Source organism: Centropristis striata, chromosome 2, assembly GCF_030273125.1.
Source record: "Centropristis striata isolate RG_2023a ecotype Rhode Island chromosome 2, C.striata_1.0, whole genome shotgun sequence".
Lineage (NCBI taxonomy): Eukaryota > Metazoa > Chordata > Actinopteri > Perciformes > Serranidae > Centropristis > Centropristis striata.
In genome coordinates, this window is record NC_081518.1 from 12172620 (window position 1) to 12193903 (window position 21284).

The 21284-nt window shown below is 42.3% G+C and overlaps 1 protein-coding gene across 2 annotated transcripts in view; it reads left to right on the top strand.

Annotated features, from left to right (window-relative positions):
* gse1b (Gse1 coiled-coil protein b) overlaps positions 1–21284 on the top strand; it is a 179474-nt gene that overhangs the window by 123479 nt on the left and 34711 nt on the right. Inside the window, exon 1 of one of the 2 annotated variants that reach the window (XM_059349210.1) lies at positions 9081–9298. The exons of the other annotated variant lie outside the window; for it this stretch is intronic. The gene's annotated coding sequence lies outside the window, so the exon portion shown is untranslated. Of the gene's footprint in view, positions 1–9080; positions 9299–21284 lie in introns of those variants that run through there. 2 annotated transcript variants of the gene reach the window in all.

Here is a 21284-nt window from a genome sequence, read left to right on the forward strand (position 1 = left end):
CCTTGATGTGTGCAGAGGAGTGATGATGAGCTTAATGCAGTCTGTCTGTGTCCCGGACGTGACCACCGCATTAATATATCACTAATACAACGTGCTGTCTGCAGCATGCTAATCACGGCACACTCTTTCTCATGCTCTCTTTCTCTCATAAAGTCTTTTGTTGTGAGTCTTGTGAGATGGAGAGGTGAGAGGAGAAAGACTTCTAAAGGCTGATTGGATGTAACCTGTTGGCTGTGATAAGACCCCCACAACAGTAGATGGAAATTTCATGCATTACCAGTAGGGAATGTAACAAAACACTCAACTCGTGATTTGATACAATTGACGATGCTTGGTGATGCATGATGCGATTTTCTCACAATGTCTTGTGTTCCTCAGACAAGAGAATATTGTCTTATCTTTATCAAATTTACAAACCTTTTGTTTTATTCTGAGGTAGGGCATGTATGCAGTGCAATGCATATTTACTTTTTTGTTGAGGTGAAGCTAAGACACATTTTGCCTAAATAACAAAAAACTAAATATAATTTTTAAACATAACCCAAATCTAATAAATAAATGAATAATACAAAATGTAAAAAATATCTTCAAATAATCAAACCAAGGCTTGTCTTGCATTTTTCTTCATGAATATCAGCAGAATGACATTTTCAGGCAGAAGCTGAGATCTCTGGACACCTAGCACACTGTGTTTGTCTTGTCTGTTATATTCTCTTGTATTTTATTGTTTGGTTTTCCACCGAACCACTTCAGCGTGCTCAGCTTCAATGCGGCCAAGTGGCTCTCCACTAAAGGGAGCCAAATGCTGCCACACCTCCTATTTAAAACAGGATGCTGCTTCCTCCATTTCAAAATCTTCACCTGCGGCTGCCACGTCTCTCCGCCATGATACAGGTACTAAAGTGGGTTATGTAGGCAGCTGAAGAAGTGAAGTCAATAGTAGATAGCCTTCTGCTGTTTAACAAGAGTATCGCAATTGATATTTAGGCTCACGTATAACAATTAATTTTTTATCTCACCGATTGTAATTATCACATATTTGTATTTTGGATCAGCTTTCTCGCAACGTCATTCATCATTACATTCCTAGTTATCAGAGAGCCAGATGATTTTTGTGTACCTGAAGAAATGCTATTTACATTCTCATATTCATTTTGGTTACAGAGATTAACAAATACTGCTCACACATGCTTTGCTTGGAAATGCTTTGTTTGATCACAAAATTTGAATTTGTCTAGCATTACTGAAAAGTACACTTGTTGATCTTCACTCTCAACACACACTTGCTACACCAGATGCATAGAGAGGAAAACATAAAGCAGCCCAAACTGTCGATAGAGTTGAAATGACTGTTGGTTCATTTCCACAATATTTTGAGTAACTTAGCTGCAATGGGAGCCTCCACAAATGTCCAGAACACCTTGAATGAAAAGCATGATTTGGCCTTAACACCGGTTGTTAGGCCTTGACATTTGGTCCACTGAAACAAAGCCCTCCCACCCCTCACTCCACCACACACAACCACATCTCAGGCTGGTTGAATAAACAAGACCACTTCAAAGCAGCTCAGTGGCCGTGCCAACAGGCCTGAGAGCAGGAGAGGGAGGGAGGGACTGCAACGCCGGAATGAATCGGGAGGGAGGGGGGTGGAGGGATGTGAGAGCGTGACTGCTATTAATGGCCTAATAATGTATTTGGCTGATTTGGCAGTTGTGAAAAGGGTGAAGGGGGGCAGAGGGTAGAGGAAAAGGGGTTGACAGCGTGTCATGGCTAGTTAAAAGCAAGCTGGGAGAAGAGAGAAAGGCCTTGTTTGTTGGGCTAAATGCTGTAAATAACATCAGAGAGTGCAGCTAAATGGAAATCAATGCAATTACCCTATTAGCATGAGCTTGAACTCACACTGGCGGCTGCTACATCTCTCTCTCCCTCCCTCTCTCCATTTCCTGTACATGCATGATGTTAAACATCTGCAGAAGTCCTTTCAAGACAAACCAGTGAAACCGTACTTTAAACATAGCGGTGTGTGCATGTTAGGAACATTCAGTGCTGACCCGTCAAGTGGGCACTCTGGGTTGTCCCTGTTGACTCCACTGCAAGCGTAATGATTTTGTTTAGATTTGCATAACCCCCTTAATCACCCCTATTTTAATACCTAACAATTGTGGAGGGAGATTATGCTGTTAAGTGGTAAGTCATAATTAGATAAATAATTGGTTTGGCTATCATCGTCCCTGTGCCATCTGTTTGAGGGTATGTGTGTGTGTGGGGGTGGGTGAGAGGATAGTGGGGTGAGTGCTTGTGAGAGGGCGGGAATAATGGAAAAGATCCAGAGTTTTTATGGGTTATGTTTTGATTTAAATAAATGATCTATAAGTCACAAGAAGAGTGACCTTGTAGGTTTGAAACACTCCCACTCTTTAGCTTCATTCCAGTGGATCCCCAAATAATGTGTAAGTCTCCATGTTTAGTTTAACTTCTGACAGAGATATTGGAGACTCAGTGACACACCGAAGTCCTTGTTTACAATGCTGAGCTCAGAAGAGCTCCTCATCTGTTTCGATTTCATCTGTTTGCTGTCAAATTGTTGTATTGCAGCCCATTTGCGAGTTGTTGGCAGCAACAGAAGATGTTGGCATTGTACATTTTTGCAAACCACGAAACATTGACTACAATTTGTAATGTTAAATTCCATGTAGGTTCACAATTGGCCAGTCGGGGTGGCACCAATGAACCCAGGACTTTAAAGGGAAAGGCCTGTTGTGTTTCTTAACCCTAAACCTGTTTTTTTACCTAAACCAAGTGTTTTGGTGCCTTACCTTAACCAAGGTATTTTAAACCGCAATCGCCACGTTTAAAACATGGTCATGATCAACACATATTTACAACATGTTGTGACTTAATTGTATCATGTTAGCGCTCATCACTTGTCCCATAGGGAACAGGCTGCAGCACTTCAAAAAGATTCATATTGAACATATGTATGGTTCAAAAATGTAGCGATTCAATGTATCTGTGGTTACAGAAAGTAATGCCAACATTTACTCTGGTGGCCGGGTTGTGTACAGCATTGGAACTTTCATTGCTATCACAGCAGTGATTGATATGCTGTATGTTAGAATGTGTTCACACAAATTTACTGGTGCTTATGAGTGATGGTATATGTAAAAACAACCCTTTGCTGTGTGCCTCCTCCACCTCACAGGTTTATTTTTTCCTCCATCCTTTACAGAAACATACAGTCACATCTGCTGCTTACTGACGTGCATCCACATGTCTCCATCTGTACCAGTCCCATCTCTTTGCTATCCCTCCTCCCTCCCTCTCTCCGCACCCTTTCCCCCTCCCTTTATTCATCCCTTTTCTGCTGTAAGCATGACAGTAAAATAGTAATTTCTGTAACCCTCCATTGTATCTGCTTCCCTCTCTTCATCTTTTTTTCTTTCTTTCTTTGTCAGAGGGTAAAATAGTTATTCTGGTGCTTCTCTCTGCTGCTGTATTAAGGGGAACAGGCGGTGGGGCTTCATCTCTACAATGAGAGTGAGGAGGGAACAATTTGATCTAATTAGCAGCTGAGATATTCTCCATAAGGACTTGACTCTTAACTAACTGCTGCTGCAGTTGGTGCAGGTTAGCGCAATGTATAGAAAAAGAAACTGAGGAGCAGTACGTGTACCTAAATGTATGTGTGTATCTATTTTGTTATTGTCTGTTTGTGTGTGTGTGCACGTGGTGCATAGAGGGTTCAGGGTGTCTATGTGCTCTGAACATTCACACTGACAGCTAACAATTAGCTGCCGCCAGTGTGGCTAATAGAGGAGTGTACATTGTTAATTATGTCACAGCAGAGAGGTGGGAAGGTGGAATACATTTGAATAATGGGAGGAATGATATAACAGAGGCTTTTAAATTCCTTGGTCCTTTTGTATGTGTAATGAAGGGTGTCTGTGGATGCGTTAGTCCACTCAGACCCAGGGGCCTGTCAAACATTCATAAAGATAAAACAAACAGACACATTTACCACCCCCCTCACACAAACACACACACACACACACACACACACACACACACATATCCTCTCTCTCTCTCTCCCTCACACACATACCCGGTAACACTGAGAGGCGTGAGAGATGGAGGGTATGTCTAAGTAGTTCGCTCGTGCCTGGTTTTCCAGATCAATGATGTGTGGCTGGGTGATCGATGTGAGGGCTTAGCGGAGTGGAGAGAGCTAATGGGCAGGTCAGTGGCTCAGACACATCCTGGCTCCCCCTGCCTATTACCACTACGTCTGTTAAAAGGCCTCACCACACTCCCCTGTTGCTCACACACACATACACAGACGCTCGGATAGTAGGAGGATAGCAGGGAGGGAACACAGCCAAGCATGCTCAATCCGCAGACCTACTCCTTTTCTTAACCCGTCCACACGTTTCCTTTTTTTCCCTCAGCTTTAGTTTCTTGTTCTGTCTTGTGGCCTTTGACCTGTTTTTACATTGAGGCTGTGGAGCTACACCATATGGTGATGCATATGTGAGTATGTAAATTAGGGGAGGGACAGATAAGCAGCATATTTAGAGCCATGTAAAGTAAATATGAAAAAGATTACTCTGCAACCCTCATTTAATCTCCTCAAAGACTACTTTAGCACGTATACTGCCCACCCCCATGCATTTCTAATTGGCTGAGGGATATGTAAGTGTGCTGTGATTGGTCCTATGTGACTGTCGGTCAGGTTCGGCTGTGAGGCTGAGGTCTAGGTCAAAGGATCAGGCAACCTAGAAAAAACCTGCTTGTTCTATATCACTAATTGGACTGTATAAATCTGGGTCAATGGCAGAATAGACAAATCTTAAATCCTTGTTTAATTTTCTTCTGGGTCACATTAAGAGCTGAAATTAGTAGTGAATTCGTTTTTTTTTTTCAAAATACAATTGCCAATCCAAGTATTTTTCTAGTTGTTTAAGGGGCAATTCACTCCCAAATCAAAAATATACATATTGTCTTTCCTTGTTGTGCTCAGAGTTCCAAAACAATCCATTAAAAAAAAACTCAAAAGCAATGTCTCTTTCCAGAAATTCTGACCTATTTAGTCAAGATAATCCACAGACCTTGTTGTGAGCAATTTCGTGCAGAATTATTCTTTTTAGTATAGTTCCTATATGATATATATTTGAAAATGCAGTTGCAATGCCATATAGTCGATAACATGTAAGAGCAGACATATTTACGCTGATATCTCCAACACTCAAAAAATCCATATTACTACAGGTAAGTGGAAAAATATGTATTTCTGATTGAAGGTTTAACTGTCCTTAAAATTCCTTTTATAAACCGAACAATCAATCACAAAAATGATAATCCTATTAATTGATAATGGAAATCATTAGCTGCAGCTCTCTGCTTTCTTTCTGCTTCTACACTGACACCATTATTCATGTGTGTAGGACAGCTGTGCACAGCTGTGTGGCAGCACAATGATGACAGCAGGTCAGTCAGCGAGGTGAAAAACAGAGCAGACCATCATTCTTTCTTCTTATTTCTCTCTTTTCTTAATCTGTCTTTCCATCATCCATCCCTCTCTCTCTCTTTCTTGCTTAACCTGTCACTTTGCGTAGCCCCTCTTCTGTCTTCCGTGTGGCATCTGATCTGCATGTTAATTACCTCTATCGTCTTAAATTAATATCTGCCTGCGAAGAATGTGGAGCACACACCCCAGAGGCAAAGTATACACCCTGCAGCCTTCACTCACACAAGCACATATGCTTGTACATGCATAGACATACACAAAGCTACTTTTCTTTTGCATTTCTGTGCTTGCTTGGATTTCTAGTTTGTTGAGGTGATTGGCGGGTAATGGAGGCAAAGCACTAGCATAGTCTGGATAGTAGGCTCAGAGTGAAAGGGGGCCCAGGCAGGATGTCCACAAGGGGGGCTGAAATCTTTTCTAACCCATCCTCTCTGAGTGTGTATCCCCATGGCTGAGGCTAAAAGGGCTGCCACTTGTCGTCCACATAATGGAGGCGAGGCAGGAGGTGGGGGCGTTTGTGCCATTTGTCTTTGAGAGGAGCGAGGGAGTTCAAAAAGGAGGTGAAAGAGCCATTCTTTTTAGATGCCGAGGGGGAGAAAAGCGTGCATGCTTTCACAGAGCTGGGCAATTCATCCACCAGACGCCTCTCTCCACCATCAATATGCATACTGGCCTGCACAAGATGTATATGCTGACACACACATACTGTACGTATGATACAGACTTTCTCACCTGCTGTACAACTAACTCTACACCACTCAGCATTTAACTCGGTAGAGCTGGAGTGAGTTGTGAGTTCACAAGGTGTGTGATTCCATCATAGCTCTAATAATTAGAACCATTTTTTTTACAATCTCCCCAACATACACACACACTCTCGCTCTCTTTCTCAGCCATGCAACAAGGCTGTGTCTCTAGTGGCTGATAGATTGTAATGAATGTAACAGCAGTCAGATCCTTCAAAAGCCTCTCAAAAGCTTAAGCCCCTTTATTAAATTAAGCTAACGATGCCTAAGGCCAGGCCCACTGCTGAGAGAGTGAGAGAGAGAGAGAGAGAGAGAGAGAAGAGAGAGAGAGAGAGAGAGAGAGATTGGGGGCTAGAGAGAAGGAGAGGTGGTGCATAGGGAGGTAAAGGCTGCAGAGATAAGGATGTGGGGGAGGAGGCAATGTTAGGAACAAGGATGTGAAATGGCAAGTAGTCAAATCAGTGAGGGATGGTGGGAATGAGGAGCGTTTAGTATCAAAGAAAGAAGGTGGAGGAGGTAAAGGAGGGCTGGTGAAAGAGGACAGGAGGAGGAGAAGAGGAATACCCTGCAGCCTCCCGTAGTTGCACAGTGGTGCACCTGCGGCTGAGAAGAGGAATAGCAATTAGGAAAAGGTTCATTGTGGGAGATTAAGAGTGCAAATGTTTATTTTTAAGAATGTAACGAAAACATAAATGTTTAACTACTCTGAGGAGTTTTTAAGTGGGTTAGGCGTTTTACAAACTCTCAGTGTTAATTACATTGTGTGGTAAAAGCAGAATCTTTTTTATATTTGCAACTGTATAGAGAATGCTGCATTTATGAGCATACATGTTAGTACACAGTCATCTATTTTCTAGTGTGTCTACCTGCACTGTTCATAATAGTGAGCATGTGTCTCCAGTAGAGCTGCCCTTGACAAAAAAAAAATTTCAGGCGCGTTTCTTTTACAAATTCCCTAGTGGATTTAATTGAAAAAATAATGTTTTTCCAGCATCAGATGAATGCAGTCACACTGAGAGATATGTTGCTTATTAAAGACCAAAATCATATTTGTAAATATTATTGTGATGCCAGTGATGTGACTATCATTTTCTTGTAATGACTTATCCCCTAATAGCAATGACTAATCACTAGAAATGACTAAAGACTAATAGCTCATTAGTGATCAGTGATAAAAAAAAGACCATAGAAAATGGCTAATTGACTAAAAAATGTAGTCAACTAAGAAATTTAAATACTCAAATGACTGATTATTTGACTAATTGAACAGAAGGGGTCTGCTTTGCTGTCTAGAGAGCTGTCCTGGGGGTAGCATGTGTACAGACAGCAGGCAGATCAAAGGCTGAGGTCTCAGTGCTGCATCGTTAGTCCGGATACTTTTCCTACCTGCTCGCTCTCGCAGGTCAAATAGAGGTGAGGGATACACTATCACTTAGATGAAAGACAAGACACGCAGGCATTTTCGTATACTGCACAAATGCATCTTTACACACATATTGTCACGAAAGAGAGAGGATCATGCTGCCTAAAAATCCACACTGTGTGCACCTTTTTTTCTGTGCTCTGCTGTTGAGGACAGAGAAGTGGGTTGTGGCATAATTCTTAATTAAGCTTGCATTTGATCCAATGCTTCGCAGCAATTAGCAATTCACATCACAATGTGAAAAGGGCCTCATCCTACTTCCACCCCAACCATCACCTGCTTAATCCTTATTTTCATCCCTGGCTTTGAGAGCACATCCTGTCTTTACTGCTTACAAGTGTGGCTTTGATTTTACAGCCTGTGCAGTCGCTGGTATCTAATCCACAGTAAAACCATTGATAAGACAGACAGGGGTAGAGGTTGTCGACTGAGGCTTCTCTGTGCTTTTGGTGGGTGACTGTCCCCTTGTGGTCATTTGATGGAATTACTCCCTCCTTGATATCAAGCTACTGTATACTGTATGCTCATGCAAAATTAGTAACTAGCAAAATAAAGCAGTATTATTCATTAATATCTCCTGGTTATTGCAAACTGTGGTTAAAGCTCAAGTTTAACCCAGGATGAACTATGAACTCTATAGTGCCATACCATATGCTTTTGGATATACTAATAGGCTGTCATAACTCATCTTCTATCCTTGGTTTTACTGTAGGCTGTTATTTGAGAAATACAAGAATGTACACACGTTTTTGTGTAAACATTAAGGACCAGGACACTATTATTTACAGAAGGAATTCTGCAGTATTTCTTCAGTGTGATGCAGAGATGTTTAAAAAAATACTGTCGGTCTGCTTTGCATTTTGCATGGTAGCATCATAAACCTGCAGAAAATGTGTTGCATTAATAACAACTTAAACATTCTTATTGACATCTAATCACTGTTCAGATCATTGCCTTACCTACAAAATATGGTTTTGATAGGTACTGCATTTTTTCTAATGCATTATAGGATTTTGAAAATATAAATTAAAAACACCAAAAATTAGACAATGTTGTCTGATAAAATATAGATACAGTGTAATTGTGCTATTAGAATATTAGCTAAATTAAAAATAAATGGCTGTTAATTTTGTCTCCTTTCATTTGCCATATTGAACTTGTAGATATTAGTTAGTCACAGGTTAGTGGTTATTTTTAAAGAACAGGAAGTGCCCCTCTCTATCCTGGTTGAGGATGGACAGGACATTCTTTATCCTATTGGGGGGACAATGCAGGGTCAGCCCTGTGGACTGGAGGCGTGCCGGGGGGGGGAGCAGGTGCTTCTATCCCCCGCCCCCCTCAGGCTTGTCTGTGTGTCTGTCCGGCCCCCGCCGGAGAGGAAGCCCCACCTCCCGGCTCCCAGCAGCCGGCCGCCTCTCTCCTCCTCTCCCCGGCGCTCTGCTCTGCTCCGTGCCTGTGGCCTCGCTCGGCGTCGGAGCTTCCTGCGTGACAACAAAAGTGCAGACTCTCTGTTCTCGACGGAGGGATGGATCCCCGCTTTCACCGCTAACCGAGGGAGAAATTTACTCATTTATAAAACACTGGATTAGCCCATACTTGTTTGCGGTGAGTGATTCTTTGTAAATCTCTAGTTAGGCTATGTTTTTAAAACCCGGAGGTTGTTTGTGTAAACGAGCGAGCATACGGCGAGGGTTTTGTTGAGGAAGTCATTACGATATCGAGGAAACGGGTGCTATTTTTTTTTCTCTCTTTTTTTTCCGAAGGTCGGTGCCGAGCCCTTGTGTATGTACGCGGGTGTGCGCGCGTGCTTTGTGTGTGCGTGCATGCTTTTATGTGTGTGTGTGATAGAGGGACAAGAAAGACAAGAAAGAGAGCCAGGGCAAGTCAGAGAGGAGCCACTCCGGTGCGTTCAGGTGGCGACATAAGCATTTTTTTTTAAATAATTCAGTGTTTATATGTCGCCGCCTTGTTAAGGATTTTCTAACAATCATGTTTTAAAATGCAGATTAGCCTGAAGGACTGAACGGAATAGCGGGCGACCCCCACCCCCTCACATTAACTTCTTGTAACATTGTTACCGGTGCGCTTTTGTGATTATTATGTAAAGCACAGCCCAAAGGGGTTTCTGTGTAAGCCATTTACGCTCACTGTAGGCCCTTTATGTAAAATTGTATTATTGGCTTTACTTGGCTGCTAATTCGCCGTCTCCAGTCATGCTGGCTCCTTTAAAATTATTGGAGAGCGTCTGGTCAGGGCTGCTCCCTCAGAGCAGGAAAGCCTGTCTGTGAAAGGGGCATTTCTCTTTATAAATGTGACTGTGACTGCGATAGTGACACATGTTGACCATTTGGTGCTCTCGGGTGAAGGCTCTGACCCTCTGTTTGTGTGTGTACGCGTGCGCGTGGCAGGTGGACCGTGTTGAATCACTTCCCACGCGCTCCTTCACTTCTCTTGAACTGCAGGCGCGTACAACAGCTGCTTCTGTAGGGAACACACACACACACAAACACACACACAGCACTCATCACGCTCATCATACACCTCTTGGGCTTAAAACACGGTCTACAAACACAGCCTTGTGAAGCAACAGGCTTTACTGAACACACTGTACTGCGGGTTGAGTTTATCTGCAGCCAGAAGGAGCCTTGTTGTGTGTTTTAGCTGCTGCTGATAAGGTTAGCCATAACTGTGAGAACAGGGAATTAGAGCCTCCTGGTTCTTATAGTGAGACTTCCCTACTGGTGTCTTTAAAAGCATCTTCTGGCTGCTGCTGGAAATGGGTCATATATTACATGGGCATCTGGCTGCCATGTATATGTGCTGTCCATTATTAAGTTGCTGTTGCTTACATGATTTTCAGCCTGTTTTTTTCTCTCAAGTCCCAAAGACGGACCCTACAGAGGCATTAAAAATGATTGAGGGGATACATTTATTTTCATCAGTTGACACTGGAAGAAATTTGGATATTTCTATTTCACTTGTCGCTGACACTATGCAGTGTTTACTTTTTCCCCTACTCTAGTCTCAAAGAAACAAACAAGAAAAACATTGGAAATATTGTTATGGATATTTGTTTTTGATTGTTCTTTATTTCTATTTGAAATGACAATAATTATTTCACCAAGGAGGCTATAGGTGTCAAAACAAAAATTTGAAATAAAAGAATAGGATTGTCATAATTTAATTACATTTTTGATTGAAACCTTCTTTTTTTCACTAAAGGTTATGCTATTGTAAGACCATGGAGTCTTGATTCATAAAGATCAACAGAGCATTGGTTTTATGTCTTGAAAGGTGTCTGACAGCTACATGGTATCACGTGTGATATGACCATATCCAAAAAATATTTTGGGGGGGGATGTACCACACTATGGCCATATAGTCAAAACAAAAAAATAAATTTAAATATGATAAATAACAACAATACCTTAGTAATTAAACAAACACAGAAAACAATCCAGGGGAATTGCTGATCCTGCTTTTGATTTAGAATTTGAATTGTGACACATCTAATTCAGAACGATGAACATTTTCACTGTTTTATTCATTGGAGCTAAAGAAAATATGACACATGGAACATATCCCCTATGGTTGTCAATCACTATGTGTGTTTTGATGAAGGTCTTGATCCAGATTAAGCCATACTGGGTGTATGTGCTCTCAGAGGGCTTTCTAGTTGTATTAGTGATTTATCTTCTGTCTGAACCATCACCTTTACCACCGATGGCAGCCAGTGTCACCACTACACTTTCATATAGGAAACCTCTGCATGAACACACGCTTAACCTGACAGTTGACCCCTGACTGCTTTCCAAGGTTAATCTCTGATTGCTGCCCTTCAGTATTATCAGACTTCTTAACCAACATCAAATATTTTTCATAAACTTATTGGTAAATACATTTGTCTTGACATCTTTCTAATGTGTTATTGTTAGTCTGAGGCTGTGGAGCAGAACAGAAAGCATGCTAGGGAGCTGCTAGATTAGGATCAGTCACTGCTGTAAGATATGGGAGCTACAAGTGAGTTTGACTCATGTCATAGATGTTAACTTAAACTGGATGGAGATGATGGAGGCACATGTGGGCCATTGATGTGTTGTGGCCTGTCTGCCTGTTACACTTTGTACAGTGTGTCACCTTTATCATCATACACACACACACAGTATACGTATGGTAGCAAGACATAGTGATTTATATGCTTCTTGTAAACCAAAAAACACAACTTCTTCCCAGTTTAGTTTGTTCCCCCACCTGGCAGACATCCACTTTGCATGGCACAATTTAAGAGAACAAACAGTAATAGTGAAATGATCTCCAAATTGCTTTGACCTATGCTTAAATTTGAACTCTTATATAATGCGTTCTTGACTTTTCAAACATTAAACACAGCAAAATTGTCCAGTGCAGTGCCAGAAATCTCAGATCTGGATCACTTCAGAAATGCAAAGAAGCGTTCTTCATCTGTCTACCAAATTTCATGGAAAAAAAGAAAAGAAGTTTTTGTCAGGTCTCTTTAACAAAGAGAAAAACTAAGTAAGGGAATAAACATAACCTCCTTGGCAGAAGCTGCGCGTTAGCTAACTTTGGGTGGATTTAATCTCCCTTGTCACACACTTGCATGTGTCTGATGGTTCGGGACATGATAAGGGCGCAAGATTACTTATGCAAATCTCCCTCCAAGGAACAGAATTTCTCGCTTGTGTTCTGCCATTGAAAACTTGTCGCACCCTTATACTGTGATAGTGCCTATACTAGTAGGTTGGCATGTTTTCAGGTGTCGTCGTGCTGTTTGTCATGCTGCGGTAGCCTGCAGTGCTGTGAGTGTCTGGGGGCTAGACGGCAGCTGTGTTGAGCAGAGTGTTGGTGACAGTTTGTCTGTGGCAACAGCACCTGGCTCTGTTTAGAGAGTGATTAGGAGAGTCCCAAGCAGCTCCCCATACTGTTTACACAAGGAGCCTGGAGTTAAAGGTGACCCACTTTGCATTTCCTTATCAACAGCCCCCATTGATAGCTTTGAATAGCACAGACTGTAGAGAGGTTTTTGCATGGGTTTACATAGTTCCCTATTAGAGAGAATGGGATGTGTTTGACTGGGCGAGGCTCAGATTTGACTAGCATTACAACAATGTCCTGAGGTGGTATGAAAATGTGGGTGCACACACCGCTCTCTTTTCTTTGTGTGTCAGGGCAGGGCTGCTGTGTGGTCTGCCTGTGTGATGGAAGAGAAACCACCGTTGGATGTTTAGGAATACAGGTTTTCCACATGCCTCCATCTCTTCTGCCGACCCCCCATCTCTCTCTTCATCCCTGTCTGCTTCCCTATTTCTCTCTCATCTGCTGTCTCTCTAGCTCTCCAGGTATGCCTGTTAGATGTTGTGGCAGTGGGCCCTGTTTTGTGCATTTCCCCATTTGCTTGGAGAGAATAAGTGTGAGTGATTGTGTGTGTCTAGGCGTCCCCTACTGGGTGTAAAAGCGCATAGTTAAAGGTAAGCCGTAAATGTGATGACCAGTAAAGACAGCTGAACAAACAGGTCATAAAGTATTTATCTGAAGTGGAGACAGACAGACAAACTGTTCGCTGGACATAACACCTGTGCAGACAGACAGATTCACAGGTAGAAGAAGAGGTTGTGAAATAGAGAGCCAACTCTTCCTGTAGCTCAGGATTTTTGTTCTCATACTTTCTGCTTTGTGCTTCATATTTCAATGATAAAGCTGCTTATCACTTTGTGTTTATTCTCCGTGTGTGACAGCAAGCCTAACCTGCTCGGTAAGCTGGGCTGTGTAGAGATCCATGTCCCTGTGGCACCCAGCACTGCCGTTAAACAATGCTTAATTTTTACCCCCAGGTACTGTCTGTGTGTGTGAGGGGGGTGATACAGGCTTCCAAAGATGTTCAGGGTGTGGTGCTCATTTGCTTGTCACACAGCATGACACACACTCACACACCTATTTACATGCCACATAAATTCATGGCTATGTAATTAGTTGCGCATACAATGAAACTTGTTAGAGATCACGCCAAAGAGTGGCCTGATCTCTCGTGATAGCTGGGAAGAAGTCTGCAGCTTATTTAAACAAGGGCCCAATACAAATTGTACAGTTACAGTTAGTACGGATACATCTGCTGTTTGTTGACAAGTAGATGCTGCTTTTGTGAGCATTTAAATGAGAATCTTAGCCCCAATTTTTAGGCTCAAACCTATGTAACAAACTTTGCAAACTTATCTCATACATTTTGTCTACATGTCTCTGAGAGATGAGTATTACAATCTAGAGCTTTACATTATTATGCATATTATTTACATTATATACACATTATACTAGAGCTTGACAAACTTATCGGTAAAAAGTAACACATTTTAGCTCATTTCTGTATTTACTTGAGTCCTGTTCCATATGGCAAGTTAAACAAATAAGCCAGGCTTAGTTTAGTTTCTCATTTTCAGTTGATTTGGTTTCATAAAGCAAATTCAGCAAAGTTCCCAGAATATATGTTGTCATGTTAACAGGTGACACTTCCTGAAAAAAAAAAAAAAAAAAAAAAAAATATATATATATATATATATATATATATATATATATATGTTTTGCATATATATATATGACATTTAACACATATTTAAGGTGCAAGAAAAGCTTGAAAACAGTGAAAAGTGCTTGGATTTTGGAAAATTTGTGGGAACCCTGTATGGACCTGAGTCAACTAAAAGTTGTCAGACTAACCAAAATGAACCTGGTTTATTTGCTAAAGTCTCTTCATGGAACAGATCCCTGGCAAAATAGCTTATTCAATGTGGAGATTTTTGTGAAATCACCATCTTTCATGTTCACTATCATATCTTTATCTGTGGATTTGCATGGGTGTGGCAAGCAGATCTAAACAGGTGCACAGTCACCTGATTTGCTCTGTTTCTCTTCAGGAGCAAGATAATTGAGTTTATGTTGTTTTTTCTTCAGCTTAACCGCTTATTGTACTATTTATCTTGGTTTGGTTTGATTGCATCCTTCTTTTTATTGTTGTTTACACACCTTGTTACTTTCCCAGTCTCCCACTTTCTGTATTTTTGTTTGCCACTGTTGGACATTGAACTGGTTTTACTCCTAATTACACTCAGAGTCATTTGAGTTAAGGCAGAGTCACGCTGGTCTTTCTTTGTGGTCATGAAATCCCATGCTTCATGCTCCGTTCACTGAACTGCTTTGGACACGTGCTGCTTTCGTATCCAATGTGATTTTAACTAGACAGCAGCACGGTGCTCAGCAGTGGAGTAATTACCAGAAACCTTTTCACAATGTTAACTTTGTTTGTATTCTCAGTCTTCAGCTTGGAAAAAGTTGTCTGAGGGCAACTGAAAAAAAGCCATTTTCATTCGCATAAAAAAAGAAGTCAGTCTTGCTTCATTCACCAGACCAGTCCATGTTCTAGATAACTTTAGATTGTGTGTGTATGTTTTTGTAGCTGATGTTTGTTGCTGTAGTTTTCATACCCCAGGGCCCGATAAGCATTGGCCAAACAAACACAAAACAGGCAACATGAGAACAGTAGATAAGCGAATCATACACTCACTCAATACTGGCCATACTTGACTATTGCCCTCTCCAAACAGGGCCTCTGTCATTCAGCATTTTTTTTGTGTGTGTTCCTCTGCACATATACTATGTGTGTGTGTGTGTGTGTGTGTGTGTGTGTGTCTTGTCTTTGTGCTTTCTCCAGTCACACTCTCACAGTATAACCCAGCATTGTGCTAAAGGCTACTCTTCAACAAAGGCCTTTTCTCTTGCTATCACATCATCATCTCTCGTTTCCCCTCTATCTGTGTCTGCTTCTATCTCTCTTCAACATGTCTGTCTGTTTCTCTCTCTCTTTCTCACTCTCTCTCTTTCTGTGTGTGTGTGTGTGTGTGTGTGTGTGTGTGTGTCCGAGATATCAGCTATATCAGCTGACTGTCATATTGTGTGTGTCTGTTTGTTAGCATGCCTCCTTGTGTATGAGGGCAAGGTCAGATGTGCGCCTGAAGAAGTGAAGTGGGTTTTGTGGCCGCGCGTTTTAATCAGATCACGGACAGAGCTGCATGCCTGTGTTGGTGGAGGCCTCAGTTTCCGTGGTAAACGTGCTCTCACTGATGATCTAGTTGCCAGCTCGACTTGTTTTATCTGGCTGGTATTTGCATTACTAAAGGATATCCATTTTGGGGCACTGTACGTGTTTTTTTTAATCTCATCTCACATCTTCCTTATATGTAGTTTCTTATCTCAGTTTCACATAAACCATATGTACTTCCCCTTTGCACTGCCGTAAAATCTAAATACATTACATGAATACAGCGGAAGGAAATAATCCGCATGAGGCTATTGCTTGGTTTTCACATAGCATTAAATAATAAAAAAAAACTATTACATGTGTAGGGCTGCACTACCAATTGTTTTTGTTGTTAAAAGATTAATTGTTTGGTTGGTGTCAGAAATAGTTGAAAAAAGGCCAATCTGTGATACCTTGATACCTCCAAAATGCAAAATTTTGGGTTTCATGACTTCAAGTCAAGTCAAGTCAAAGTGTATTTATAGAGCACATTTAAAAACAACCTCAGTTGACCAAAGTGCTGTACAGTTATTAAAATAAAATAAATCATACACAAATAGGTATAAATAAAAACAATGAAAACAATAAAATAGAATAGTAATAAAAACTCAATCCAAAACAGAGTTAGAGATAAAAAAAGACAAATAAAAGGGTAAAAAAAAAGTAAAAAGAAAGCCAAGGATTCTTGCCTAGCTGGGACTGATATACGTAGAACTGCAACAGTTCGACGATCAACAGACAGCAACCATTCTGATTATCAATGAATCATTTAAGTAATTTTTATTTGCAAAAAAGCAAAAAATGCTGTTTCCAGCAGCAAAGTATTATAAAACTGACTATATTTGGGTTTTGGACTGACGAAACAAATCATTTAAAGACATTACCTTGGACTTTGAAATCATGATTTCGTAGCAATTTTTTGCATTGACTAGGGAAGTCATGAGGATTTGTTGTTTTTTTTTTGGAAAGAATGGTCAATTGACATTCATTTGTCAGCACAGAGCACATTCATAACAGATGGGGTTGCACACATTCCACAGGTCCAGCTAACAACCAAACAATTTCAGTACTAAAACTGATTGTAATCCTACTCTAAAATGAGATTTTCAGAAACACAGGATCTATTAATAGTAATCTGGTTTGACCCTCAGACATCTTGTGGAATGGTAACATTTTAGATGAACTTGTATTCTACAAATGAGTAGTAAAATACTTAAAGGATAAAGGAAAGCAAAGGTCTTAGCTCTGTGGCCAAAACAAACCTTGTCTTTGTGGCTACTCACTGAGATGTGTGACCATGGTGATTGTCCCCTGCTTGCCTGTAGGAAAGAGGTCCTCTTATCAGTCCATAAAACATTCAGACACACACACACATGTACAAGCAGGAACACACACCAATTATACCAATTACAAGACTACAACAGGGCAACTCTCAGCAACCAGACCCTGCTTTGGAAAGTCAAGTTGCTGCTGAGTGTGTGAATGTGTGTGTGTATGTGTGTGCGCGTGCGCTGTGGAGCCGCTTGGGAGTCCAGGCCCATGCAGAGCACTTGGAGTGCTAATTAGGCAACCACAACCCAGCAGAGTACATCACAGAGGGAAAGAGAGAATAGAGGGGAGAGAGAGGTTGAACAGAGGATGAAGTGAGGGGTGCATGTAGGGTAGCTGGCAAAAACAGCGCTCATATCCTGAGGAGGCTTGTGGAGGAAGAGAAAGAGCGTGAGAGATGAAGAGAAAAGGAGGGAGAAGGTTGAAAGATGACGATAACTGAAATATGTTACATGCAGCGATGTCCCCAGGCACTGAGAGCTTCACAGTAGAGAACAATACAATTTATCCAGGTCTGTGTGGTCTGTCTGCACCAAACAGCATCACAGGTGCATAAAACCATGATAAGCTTCAATGGCGGATCCTGCGTTGTACATGTTTGCTTCTATTTGAGATCTGCAACATCTGCCATAACTCCCTGCCCTGCTGGGAAGAGACACAGTGCCACCTTTCCTGTCTCTGTAGCAAGAGAGGTTGATTAAAAGAGAGAGTCGACAGGACTCAGTGACGGTGATGATGATGACGGTGAGTCAGAGCTGACTCCCTACCTCCTCTTTCTGTCAAACAGCTGGGCTGGGGCTGAAGCTGGCCCTCTCATCAGGGGAGCGGCAGGGCTGCGTCCCCCTCAGCGAGAGGCTACAGAGGGCACAGCCATACAGACAGCAGCTTGACTTCTGGGGCATGGACCACAAAGAGCCTGAGACACAGACAGAAGGCTCTTATGTGTGTTTGTGTGTGTGTGTGTGTGTGTGTGTGTGTGTGTGTGAGACTGTGTGTGTGTGTGTGTGTGTGTGTGTGTGTGTGTGTGTGTGTGTGTGCGTGTGTGTGTGTTCACACTCTCTAAGCAGTGTTGTGAAGCGTAACCAGACTGTTCTGTCATACGCCCACGCTGGTGTCTCAGAGAACACAGCCACACACTCCCCAGATGACATGCGTGCACATGCACACACACACACACACACACGCACACACACACACACACACACACACACACACACACACACGCACACACACACACACAACCCCAGCAACCCCTACCACAGCCGCTATGTAATTAACAGACAGAGGAAATGGCGCTGTTGGGGTGGGTGAGTCGGATACAGGGAGGAGGAGAGGAGAGAAAATCATCTCAGCTCGTGCCTACCCTCAAGACACAATCTGCTTATGTGTGGCTGTGTGTGTTGGAGAATAAAAGAGAGGAAGGTGAAGACAGGGAGAGAGATGCCGGCTGGTCTTTTGAAATCTCTGTGTTTTTGTTGCAAGCTGCTGGCAGGGAGAGGGGTGGGGTGGGGAGGGGTTAGAGTGAGTGGGGGAGAGGAAGAGAAGTAGGAGGTAAGGGATGAATAATAAGGTAAGGTGTGCGCCCACATGCACACTCATACACAGCCGTATCATTTAAAGCCACACAAGGCTAAAAGACAGGAAGACTGCTCTCCTTTGCTCTTTGTACGGAGGTGTGTGTGTGTGTGTGTGTGTGTGCGTGTATGTGTGTGTGTTGAAAATGGTGACAGCGAGCCAGGTCAGAGGGAGATGTGCTCTGTTCTCTGCTGTAGCTCCATAATGGAGGCCTGCTGTATAATGACAGCTCAGACACAGGCAATACTCACAGTCTCTCTCCTTCAGCTTCTTGATTGATCTCTTGCTCTCTCTCTCTTTTCCTCTCGCCCCCCCCTCCCTGGTTTCTCTCTGTCTCTTTGTCTCCTTTTTCTTTTTCTGTCTTTTCTTCTTTTCTCTCATTCACCAGTGGAATTGTCGCCTTTGATTCTGCTGCTCTGCAGCCACTGTGCTGTTTCAGGATTTCTCTGATATCAGGGTTTTTCTCTTTGGTATGGTGTAAAAGAGATGGCATGCAGTGTGCACACCGACGTGCACATGCAGGTGTGCGTCCATGTGCAAATACACACACTTACACGTACACATCCGTTCTACAGTGCCTGAGGGTAGATTGCTCTGACATCTCATCTCAGAAGTTAAACAAACCTGGAACTACCAGAGCAGGTTTATCCTGCTGTGCTTCTGGATAGTGTGTGTGTGTGCATGTGCAAGTTTTGTGTGTTTCAAGACAGAGATCATGACGTGCATCTATTTGTACAGTTTAGCCCTGGTATTTATGTGTATGAGCATTTATAGCTGTACTTGAGGTTGGGTTCCGGGTCTCTTGTTTGGCCTGTATGAACTTTGCTTTGTATTTTTTAAACGCCTACCTGTCTAGCTTGAAGATCATCCTTTGTTTTTTTATCACAACTTCAAAGACTGCTTGTAGGTACAGTACATGACTGATATTTACAGTAATCACTTACAGTGTTAATTTTGTCAGTTATGCCTCCTGCTATCATTCAGACAGTACCACATGTAACTTTAAGCTCACCTTAAGTTGAAGCACTCCTGTGATGTGACTGTTGTACTGGCCATATTACATCCTGTTTTGCAAGGTTGGTTGAATCCACGTTGCTGCATCACTGGTATTTTAGGCACCCTCATTATCCATCTCTTTCTATCTTTAGTCAAAAGTTTCCTTCATGCTGAACTTCTTTCACACCCTCCTTGCATCCTTTTCATCCCCCTGTCAGCACATCTTTAGCCAGCTCGCTAGTCAGTCAGCCATTCATGATGACGTGTACTCATCATGCCGACTTTAAATCCCTCGTGTATCAGTGGCTGAGCTACTTACTCTGAGTAATTTCAGCAGCGTGGCTGTTTGAACCTGTGTCCTCTGTTTGAAGTATGAGTGATGTCTCCATTTTTGAATACCTGCGCTGTGCTATCATGAGCAACTGTGATCAGAGTTTGTGATCTGAGAAATGAGGGGGTTTTCTCTTATCTACGACAAGATGACATGGTATAAGATATGTTGCTTATCTTGATGTTGGAGGCTTGCTGGTCTGCACAAACTGCAGTAAACATAAGTCACCTGCATTCTTCACCTGATAGGTTCACTAAGGCTACATCTTTTACTATTCCTCCCTGCAGTATTTAAAGTATTTAACCCTACAGTGTAGGGTCATTTCAGTTATCAGTCGTTTGCTAATCATAACAGCAAACTGGGTAAAAAATTCCCGTAGCTGCCTCGCAATAAAAGCCTTCCAGTTGGTTGCTGGTGAAAAATGGTTTAAAGTGAAGCAGCAGTAAATGTTTGTTTAGCAAATACAGCTCTGATAGTACAGCAAAGAAGAGATTATCAGAAAACAGCGAGGGTGCTATTTGTTAGAGGAAAGTAAAAACAGGAATGTAGGAGTGGAACAAAACACCAAACCACAGAAGCTATGTTACACCGGAGCTACAAAAGTATTCAAAGCTGAGCACAGCGAGACATTTAGAAATGGTGCTTTAGTCGCCTGCTCGACCACACATGTTGAGCCAGCCAGTTTATTACGTTGACATATTTATTGCTCATTTGAGGGCAGACACTGACCGGGTTGGCTCCGCTCCTAAGCAGCGCCACAGTATTGTGGCATAGCTAAAGTGTGCTATACCAAGCCACTGAAAAAGAGGCATCTGCTGCCTCAGTGAAGTTAAGCGTGGATACACAGTGTGGGCAGTACAGTTCCAAACCATGCTGCGTTGGACTTGGCCAAACCAGGTTGGTGGCTGGATCAGATAGATGGGCCAACAGCACTGCCCTGCTAGTTTTAACGAGCTGATAGGCAAATCCCTTCCTGGTTAAAGATTAACCACTCGCTAGAGCTGCCACTGCATTATCTCCCTGCTGGCCGGGGCATACAGGAGCCAAGAGGATTTACTTTATATGCGTGCATGTGTGCGAGTGAGTGTGTGTGTGTGTGTGTGTGTGTGTGTGTTTGAGAGAGAGAGAGAGAGAGAGAGTAATCTGCATTCCAACCAGCAAAAGGGTGGAACTGTGTGTGTGTGTCAGTGTGTTTGTTTGACTATGGGAGTTAGTGATCGGCTTTACTCCCAGCGGGGTGTTAAAACTGTGTGTTTACTGTATGCCATTTAGCAGTC